Source organism: Pteropus alecto, unplaced genomic scaffold (genome assembly GCF_000325575.1).
Source record: "Pteropus alecto unplaced genomic scaffold, ASM32557v1 scaffold75, whole genome shotgun sequence".
Classification (NCBI taxonomy): Eukaryota; Metazoa; Chordata; class Mammalia; order Chiroptera; family Pteropodidae; genus Pteropus; species Pteropus alecto.
The window spans coordinates 24,704,411-24,715,463 of NW_006440638.1; the positions used below are offsets into that span (position 1 = coordinate 24,704,411).

Sequence of the window (11,053 nt, forward strand, 5' to 3'; positions counted from 1 at the left end):
TCCAAACTTCCCATCAGGGCAAACCAGTGAGTAACAGCTCACTCATCCTAGCTAACCTAGCCAGTGATGCAAGTGTTGATGTAGGGCCAGGGCTGGTGAGCATATTTTCAACACTCTTATATACAGTAGTCCCCCCTTATCCATGGGGGATACATTCCAAGACCCCCAGTGGATGCCTGAAACTGCGGATAGTACCAAACCCTATATATACTAGGTTTCCTCTAATACGTACATACCTATGATACAGTTTATAAATTAGGCACAATAAGAGATTAACAACTATAACTAATAAACTAGAACAATTATAACAATACACTATAATAAAAGTTATATGAATGTGGTCTCTCCCTCTCTCTCCCTCTGGGAACTGATCTGATAACCCAGATGGCTACTAAGTGACTAAATGGGCAGGTAGCATATACAGAGTAGATATGCTGGACAAAGGGATGATTAGCATCCCAGGCAGGACTGAGTGGGACAGTGTGGACTTCATCATGCCGCTCAGAATGATGCGCAGTTTAAAACTTATGAATTGTTTATTTCTGAAATTTTCCATTTAATATTTTTAAACCGTGGTTGATCATAGGTAAATGAAACTGCAGAACATGAAACCGCAGAAAAAGAGGACTACTGTATCTCCTCCCTGGGACCTTTTCTTCACATTTGGGTGTGAACGAGTGATAACAACTTAGTATGTTTCTTTCTCAAGGGTTTAGCACTCTGAAAAGACTTCCAGTAAAATGAAGTTTTTAAGGGTAGGGAAACTCTTTGGGAAAAGGGGGACCCTTCCACCACCTATCACTTGTTAACAGGTATTGCTGTGCGTAGGAAACTATGCTAGGTTGGCTGAAGCTTTAAAACCAGAGATCACTTTCAAATACATCGTCTAATGGCGAATGAGATCCTCAGTCAACAGAAGGCAAGCAGGGCAGGGACTAGCATTCTAGTTTACAGAGAAGGAAAGGCTTGCTCAAGACCACAGGTTCAGATCCTGCTCTTCTCACTTATCTTGTTAACCTTACAGAGCACTTAGTCTTCAAGTTTACTATTTACTCTTTACTTTTAAGACAATCATGTCTATATCGTCATCAAAGAAGGTTGCGGTCAGGAGAAGTCACAATCAAGATTTTAGAAATTCTAATGAGTGACTATATTGGATGCTGTGATTCCACCCTACTCCTTTCAGGGATGAAAGTCAATCCCAGCTCCTAGGAGCACTGCTAGTCAAAAGTTTTCAGCTATCACCCCTATTTAAATGACCCTACATGTGAAAGACAATGCCATGCCAAGGTCATGGCCCCTTACCAGGGCATCCTGCACCCAGTAACCATGGAGGCTTAAAAACTAAGTCCTCTTGTCCCAACTCAGGACAATCGTGAAGTGCCATGCCATCTCAGCCTCTGAGCTCTCTCTGGGGTCAGCTAGAACCTTCACTGAGACTGCATCACAGTTAGACTTTCCTTCTCTTTTACAGATTTTGATGCTAAGAGCAATTCCTATTAACTCTCTTGCATGCTAATCTTCAATTGGTGTGCCAGGCATAGTATAAGAAAGCAGACAAGAGGTTAGGTATTTTGAACCTGGATTATGCAATTGGCAATGAGGATCCCACCACTGGTGGGACTGTGTGGCAGGAAGCAGCACAAAGTATTGTTATTAAAATTTTTACCTGTAGTAAATTGGGATGGTATACTGGTGGAAAGAAAGACATTGGCTGGTATGAGAGATCATGCAATGAAGAAATATAGATGAAATAGTAACCATAAGGATGATGAAATCAGGCAGCTACTGTTAAACACAATTGACATTGTAGAAAAAGATAATGAATATCTGAGAGTGATTAATCATCAATTAAAAGCTAAAGGTGAAAGGCAGATGGCCTCTTTCACAGCAGACGAAAAGGATCTCATCGCCTATAGTGAGAGAGCAGAAAAAGCTGATCAGTTCCAGGACTTAAGAATAAGAGCAGCTCAGCTCCAAAGTAGATTAAACACCCCACCAATATGGATTTACCAACCCAAGGACAGAGTCCCGGTTAGGAAAGAACGGGACGGGACCATGACACATAGGATGGAGACATCTGGGTTGATCTGCCTGAAAATGTTGAATCTCTGTATTTCCCCCAAAACTTCTGAGCCTGCAGAAGTGGTACACTCCTCTCTGGTAGAGGTTAGCACTCCTCTCTTGCCTGGAGGTGATGCAGAGGCTTACCCCCAGTAAAACGACATGAAGCCCCTTCAGGATTAACCCTCACCTCCTCTTTCAGTCACTAGGCCAATAATGAGGTTTAAGTCACATATAATCCAGCTGTGTAATTGTAAATAGTAAATGCTCTTTAAGTTTAGGCAAGCTGGTAGGGAAGCAGGAAGAGGATCTGGCCCTCTCACCTGGTAGGAAGAAAGGAGACCACACCACAGAGTAGCTTCAGGACCCGGCCAGCAGGCAGCAGCAGGAGTGAGGAGGGCACACATGGCCTGGTCCTCAGGGTGGTCCATCAAGACGGGAAGAACATAAGTTTGAATATTGAAGAGTTGATCACTTCAAAAACACTCTCCTGAGACTCATGATATTACAGCCGGACAAGGATTTCAGGAAATGGTATAAACACATGACTAGGATGAATACTGGAAGCATAGAAAAGGCAATGGACCACACTAAGTGAAGTAGAAATATCAGAACTGCTGTGGCAGATGAGATGGAAGAAGGGTTAAAATGTTGAGGTGTGCGGTACGAGTGTGGATATACCATACAAGGCCAGAAAACCCATCAGAGGATGCACCATTTTACCAAAGCTAAGAAGTTCGATGGTGGCTGCTCCCTATGGGAGGGCTATTGGTAGAGCTTCCATTACAAAACTGAACTTATTATAGCAATGAAGATGAGGGTGATAGGCCCTACTCCCAAATCCCTATACTGACCCCACCCCAAAGAGGGCAGGTGGCAATGCTTAACTGTCAGAGGGCAGGAAGACATAACTAGTACAAGGAGTAGCAAGGTCAGTGGGGCAGCCAGGAGGCCTGAGAAACAGTTATGGAGATAAGTAATCGAACATAGGATCCCTAGGGAGGAAAGAAGTGGAGAGCCAACAGGGTATTACTCAAACTATAAAAATCAAAAGAAATCAAAGATGGATAAGCAAGAAGTTGAGGGACATTGCTCCAATAAAATGTCATGATCCCTTGCCCAGTATCTGAACTTGAGCCAGCTTTTAGACACAGAAAAAATTGCCTGAAGAAGCCAGACTCCCAAATGGAAGGATCCTGTAATATCACAGCAGGTGTACACAGCAATGTTTCCTCATATTTCCTCCTCAGATGGACCCATAACCATTACCCAGTAACCATGCATGAGGAAAGGGGACTACCCAAAAAGACTGTTGGACACAGGTTCCAATTTGATATTCATTTCCGGAGACTTAAAACAGCATCTGGCCTCCACCTCCATTACAGTGGGGTCATACGGGTCCCGTTCACAGAAAGTCCACTGGGTCTGCAACCCATAGAGAAGTCATTTCTCTTATCCCCAAATGTGTAACTAGAAGGACATATTTAGTATTTGGTAGAATTTCCATATCAGTTCCCTGCCCTGTGGGGTGACAGCTATCATAACAGAGAAGGCCCAGTGAAAACTTCCGAAACTGACTCCCACCCCTTGGCTTACGAACGAGCCAGATAGTAAATCCAAATCAACATTTCATCCAGGGGAAATGGCAAAAATTAGTGCCACCCTTAAAGATCTAAAGGATGCAAAGAGGATGGTCCCTATCATGTCTTCATTTAATCCACCAGTCTGGCTCCTGAAAAAAAGTAAGACAAATCCTGGAGGAGGAAAGTAGACTGCTGCAAACTCAACCAAGTATTATCCCTAATAGCAGCTGCTGTGCCAAAAGGTGGCCTCAGGTACGTAGTATTATCTGGAAATTGCATTCTTTTTTGTCTCTCTGAGAAAAGATGATTAGAAACAATTCACATTCATTTACAACAAATAACAGAATGCATTTATAGTCTTATATACTGTATATATTTGTAGTCTTGTCCCAGCACTATATGAACCTGGTTGTCTGGCTGGAAATCCCACAGATCATCATGCAGATTTTCTATGTAGATGGCCATAATGCTAATAGGACCAGATGGACAAGTACTGGGAGGACTTATTAAGACATCTGCTTTCCAGAAGGTGGGAGATAAAACTTGCAAAGATTTACCACCACATCAGTAAAATCAGTTTACCCAGGAGGACAGGCCAACTGCATTCCTGGAGGAGCTTCTCCCAGAACTTACACACACACAAAAAGTCGATCTGAGCATCGCGGGGCTAGACTCTTGTGAACCCTGAGAGGGAAGGAATTACATTGCTGAGTAGATTACCAGCAGAATGCCCTCAGCTGTCAGTCTGCACACTACCTCGGCCCTTGGGACTGCCTCACATGAAGATAACCATCTCACCCAAGGTAATGCTTACTAGGGCAGTCCACATCCAATGACTGATCAATTTGAGGGGTAAAGGCCACGCTCTTTGCCCCAGCTCAGTATACCAGCTTCAGAAATCCTTGTGTGATCAACTGCAGCACCCTCTGAGATGGCATCAAAGCTCAGCTTATCCCTCTGCCCAATCCTGCTTTCTTCCCTTCCCTTTTATGTGTTAAACCCAGCAAGCACTCGCTCATAAACTTACTGAATGCTAACCTTGTTTACAGTGCAGAGTCTGCTTCCCAAACTAACCTGCAACAAGAACAAACGTGGAACAAGCCTTGAGTTGTGATTCCAAATCTTGACCATGGCATCACTATTTGAGAAGGAAATGAGCCTACACCACCATAGTCCTGGTGTCTAGAAGAGAACACTTGCCCATAATTTTTAAACTTTGGGGGCAGGGGTGGGATTATAGGCTCTTGTGAAATTCTAATGAATAGTCTGGACACTTCTCCCCCAGACCAAAAAAATACATATAAACATATGCATCAAATACTGCATAAATTTCAGTAGTTCATGGACTATCTACAGACCCAAATTTAATAATTCCTGATTTTCATCATCTCTAATAGACCCTAAATTTCTTGAGTTTAAATTATATTTCCCACATTGAGACATATTATAGGCATTCCATAAAAGTTTGCTGATTTGTATTTTGTAAGCACTCAATAAATGCTTGTTGATTTGGTGTGATTTCAGATATTAGGAGATGAACTAAAACTAAAATTTTCTTTCTCCCAACAGTGGTGACTGCCAGAAAGTCCACCACTGCACACCTTATTCTCTTCAGCTTAAAGTTTTGCTTCAATTTAATGAAGATGCTCTTGAAAGGTATCAAAATAACTTATCATAAATCAGTTTACCCTAGGATGAATCAGTTTACATTCAATCTACTGGTATTACTTAGAAGTGAGGGAGAGTCATTAAGAGGGCACTGGATACCAGATGGACTCAACAATTGAAGGGCTGGAGAGAGATGAAGAAAGGGAAATTGCTGGAAATGAGTATCAACTTTATCAGCTTCAGCTGTTTTACATTAGAAGACTAGTTCTGTACTCAAAACAATGTTGTGCCAAATGTAAGCTCAGAACAAATTATAGTAACTCCAAATTTTTCCTGACAAAAATATATAATTATTTTGTGACATTTTAAGGGAAAAAACAACAAGCCTATTATAATAGAGCCACTGTATTAACACAAATGATTCTATATTAAATTTAATTTCCTAAGAGGGATGCAAGATCTTTTTGAGGCCATGTGATTCTTATCTACCATTTTCATTATATTTGCTCCCCCTAATCTCCTGTGTGGACCTGAAGGCTAAAATGGGGTCTCAGATCAAGCAGCCTGTCCTGATTTCTGCGTGCTCTGTCTGGGTTAAGTAGGAGACATGTGCATAATACAGACCTCAGTTCCAGGCCTCCTAGCTTTCTTCAGAAACCATTCTTACATGTGGCGAGATAAGGGGATACAATGGAAAGAAGATCTGGTTTGAAGTTCCAGCCTAGTGTTTACGAGCTGGACTCTTAGGCAAATCACTTTACCTATATGTCACCTAAAATAAAAATGTTACCTGTCCTACCCAATAGTATTCTTTGAGGACTAAATAAGATAATATATGTGAAAAGCACTTTGTAAACTGGGATGCATTAACACTCGGGTAAGTTTTATTTTCCTCGCCTTTCCTCCTCTTCCTTCATCTCACCCTTCAAGGCCTGTCATCCCTTCTGAAACCTTTCTAATTTCTTCTACCTTCTTTATTCAACTCTCTTCTGGGATTCTCCTATATGTCTAATATATTTCATACAATTCTGCACTTTATATACCATCTTATGCTATTCACTGGTTGTGTCTGCTAGTCCTCTGTGTAATTTGAATGTAAGCTCATTACAAACAAAAACCATGTCACATATTCTAAACCACTCTTCTTTAGCTTGAAAACATAATAAATAGGAATTTGACAAGCTGATTCTAAAATATATATTGAAGAGCAAAAGTCAAAGTATAGTCAAAATACTCCTGAAAGAGAACAATAATATGAGGAGACTTTCTCACCAGAAAATTATAGCAATTAAGGTAATGTTTATTGGCGCACAGATTAACAAACTAACCAGTGGAACAAAATAAAGACAATCTAAAACATGCATGTGTAGAAATGTAATAGATCTCAAAGTGACACTCTATATGACCTGGGGAAAAGTGGGCTGTAAATGATGCTAAGACAACTGATTATCCACATGGGAAAATTAAATTGGATTTCTACCTCACACCAGGTATGAAAATCAATTCCAAATGCTTTAAAGACTTAACTGGGAAAGCTGAACTTAAATTTTTAGAAGAGATTATCTTTATGACTTTGAGAAAGAAAAAGCTTTCCTAAAGAAAATGAAAAAAGCGCCAACCTTCAAAAAAATTGAAAAATTTTACTACATTAAAATTAATAACTGCTACCACCAAGATATCATAAAGAAAATGAAAAGGCAGGCTGTAATTTGAGAAGATGTATTTATAACACATCTGAGAAATGAAGGGTTTGTATCTGGAATATATAAACAATAAGAAAAAGACAACTCAGCAGCTTTGACAAGATCTGTTGGGGACACATAGTTTTGGAGTTTGAGTCCTGCCAAGTTCGAGGGGTTACAGGTAGGCTTGCCACCATATGAGCTTTGCATAGATCTATCCTAAGCATAAAACTAACTCTGCACAAATTCAAGGTGACCCATCAGTGATTGAACTACCTGCTAGAACAAAAATCATCACTCTTCTGTTGAAGGTATCAAAATCCAGGGTCTCTACAATGTATCAGCAACAATTTCCAGTAAGCAATTCAAAAGTATTAGACATGCAAAGAAACAGGAAAATGTGACCCTGAGATGGCACAGATGTTGGATTTAGCAGACAACTTTAAGCAGCTATAAGTGTGTTCCAAGATGGTCTTACTGAATGAACGAATAGGAAATCTCAGATATAAAACAAACAAACAAAAATTTTTAAGATCCAAATGGAAATTGTAAAATTGAAAAGAACAGTAGCTAAAGTAAAAAGTTCACTGGATAGGCTTGATAGAAGAAGAAAATGTTAGCAAACTTGAAGACATATCAACAAAAATTATCTGAGCTTAAAAACAGAAAGAATAAAACTCAACAAAAGCGAATTTGTAAAACAATTACCAGTCTCACATACGTGATTTCCAGTTTGAGGAAATAAAGTCTTATTAGAACACAATCACATTATTCACAGAGTTGAGTAGTTCCAACTGAGACTGTATGGCCTGCAAAGCCTAAAATATGTACTATCTGGTCCTCTATGGGAAAGTTTGATGGCTACTCCTGGGCAAGAGAGATAAAGGGAAGAAGCAATGAATAGAAACACATGGACGACAATCTCCTGGCAGAAGCTAGATCCACAGTGGTCTGTCCAGAACCTAGAGCCAAAGGGAGACTCAGCCACTGTCACTTCCAGAAATACTGCTCAAGACAGAAAAAGGGGGATAAATACCTGGATTCTCTCTTCCTTGTGCCCTCCAATCTTCCCACAGTGCCTCCCACTCACTAAACCCAGCTGACACAAAAGCCTGAAACACGCAGCCTGCAGGAGTCAGCCTCCTCTAATACAAAGCAGATCAGCAGAAGGGCAAGACATAGATTTGGGAGTAAATCAACCAAGACTGCCAAACACCTTAGAGAAACTCTGAACCAAGAGACATGGACAATAATGTTCTTGTAGCACTGTTAGTAAAAATTGGAAACAACCAAAGTGTCCATCAGCAGGAGAATGGTTAAGTTAAAAATACTGCAGAATATTCACACAATGGAATATGACACAGCAGTGAGAATAAATTAACTACAGCTACCCACAACATTTAAAGCTAAAAAAATATAATAAGAAGAAATTATAATTATAAAAATATAATGCTAACTAAAAAAAATTAAGATACCGTCTATGGCCATGCTACCCTGAACAAGCCCATTCCCGTCTGATCTCGGAAGCTAAGCAGGATCGGGCTTGGTTAGTACTTGGATGGGAGACCACCTAGGAAGACCAGATGCTGTAGGCATAAAAACTAAAAAGATAAGGGATTGTAAACTGACAAGATCCTTGCAATCTTGGTTGCCTCGCCTAAAAAATAATAAATAAATAAATAAATAATCAAGATACAAAAAAAAAATTCTGTATGATGTAATTTATCTAAAATCCAAAAATGTTAAACTAAACACCACGTCGTTTCATGATATATACCTATGTGTTAAAATTATAAAGAAAAGTAAGGAAATGGTCAACATAAAATTCAGGATAGAGGTTCATTGTGGTGGAGATGGAGAAGCAGAAGAATAAAATTAAGGAGAAGTTCAAAGGTAATTGCAACAGCATTTGTTATGTTTCATTATAAAGTTGAGTATCAGCATCATTTGGTATTCATTTTATTATAAAACTTCATAACCTATGTGCATGTTTGTGTGTATACATATATACATATTTAGGTATACATCATATTTTTTATAATTATTATTTTTAAAAAAACATATTTTCTAGTTATACTTTAATTCTGTCTTTCTTTTAGGTGTTTCAAGGCCACTACGAAAAAGAGAATTGCTCCTTTTGAATACAAGACACAAACAGGAGGTTTTGTTCCAAGAACAGCCGATCCTATTTGTAATATAGACAAAAATGTATTTTGGAATGGCACTTTCTCTCACAAGATGAGACATAGAAAAGCACAGATACATTTTGGAAGAGGAAGGAGAGAAGATCAACACAAAAGCATTGCCAGAGAAGCCCAATGTGTGTTACACCCTGCTTGAGACACTCAAAGAGCCTGCAATCCACTGTGGAAATGAGATGCAGTACAAAACTGTGTGACACAAGAGCCTGGAGAGTGAGTTCTGTAGGAAAGAGATGGGAAAGGTCAGGACAGACTGGGACAGTGAAGGAAAGCCTCTCATAGGAGGGGAGACTGTCTGGACATTGAAGGGTGAGTGAGATCCCTTCTTTTCCTAGTACCTGGGATCCCCAATTCTGTCGATGATTTGAGCAGGCCAATTCTTATATGTATCTCAGGTTCCACACTACGAAGGGAGATAAAGCTCATCTGTTTTCAAGGGATGTTTAGGGGGAAATGTTTGGTGACATGCAAAATTAATAAAACCCTTTATTTATATGACTGAAAGAAAAGACAATATCATACACCAAACACCAATATCTTGTCCCCTTGTTCTCTAAATTCTTGGGAAGGCAGCAAAGCGATCCTAGGCTTTGTTAGAGAACAGTGGCTTTTGCACAGTCTGAGGCATCCTGCCAAGGCCTCCCAGATTAGTCCCTTGCTTCTGGAATATTGATGGCAGTAAGGATGTTAGAGAGAGTGCTTTTAGATTCGGATTTAAGGCATAGAAGAGAATCTCGTACGTAGTAACTGATTAAATGCTGAATGAATGAATGAATGAATGATCTAGCTAGCAATACACACTATTAGATGTTTCCTTTAATACAAATTGCATGGGATTTAATATACCCGGATATATTAAAGCCGTAAGTAATGTCTAACAATTAATAGTTCAACATAAACATTTGCATAAAGTACAGTAAATGTTTATATAACATTTCTTGAAAACACTATATTTAATGCCTCACAAGTTACATTAACGTTCTCCTATTTTTTTATTTGCCTAAGGCCATATTAATCTTTCAACAGCTAAACTTCAGGGATAACTCAGCCAAATGCTCACCAAAACCGTTTTCTTTATGCAACCTAAGGGGCCCTGAGAATCTGGGTCTTGGGGAAGGAAGGCACCTCATGTGTTAGGCCACTTCTTTAGTGTCCTCAGTCACTTAGGGTTTGACACACTGAACCCATAGTGAAATGAAGCCTGAACATTTTGCTTCACTGAGATGGCAGATGGCTCAAGGACATAGACTTAATGAATGAATGAGCACAAAGGGACTGGAGTCAGAGAAGGTCAACATGAAGGTTTCCAGTAGCCCTGGCTGAAAACACTGAGCTCTTTCTCTTCTCTAGATCAGTACATCTACTTTATCACTCCACAGCTGATAATCAGATTTGTATCTGAAAAACATAGGAAGGAAAATAAGTGATGCAAAGCTCTCCCCACTCACTTTTTTACGCCAAGTTCAGCCGAATTTGTGGCTGAGAACTAAAGTTGTGCTTAAAGATTCTTAAGTCTGACAGTTCAGAAAGTAGCTTTTCTTTCCATGCCTTTATTGCTTAAGATTCCACTAAATACAGGCTTCTTGGGAGACTTACCTGAGTACAGATCTCTCTCACACACACACACACATACACACACACACACACACCATAGAATTTACCATTTTAATTATTTTAAGTATTAATGTACAATTCAGTGGCATTAATTACATTCACTGTCTTGCACAACCATCACCACTATTTCCCAAACCCTTTCATTGCTCTAAAAAAAACTGTAACTATTAAGCAATAACTCTCAATTTCTCCCTTCCCCCAAGCCCCCTGGTAGGCATTGCTCCACTGTCTGTCTCTATGAATTTGACTATTCTAAGTACCTCATATAAGAACAATCATACAATACTTATTCTTTTGTGTC

At 39.6% G+C, this 11,053-nt stretch overlaps 1 pseudogene; it reads left to right on the forward strand.

Moving 5' to 3' along the window:
• Positions 1-8,413: 8,413 nt before the first annotated feature.
• Positions 8,414-8,532, forward strand: LOC112484400 (annotated as a pseudogene).
• Positions 8,533-11,053: the final 2,521 nt, after the last annotated feature.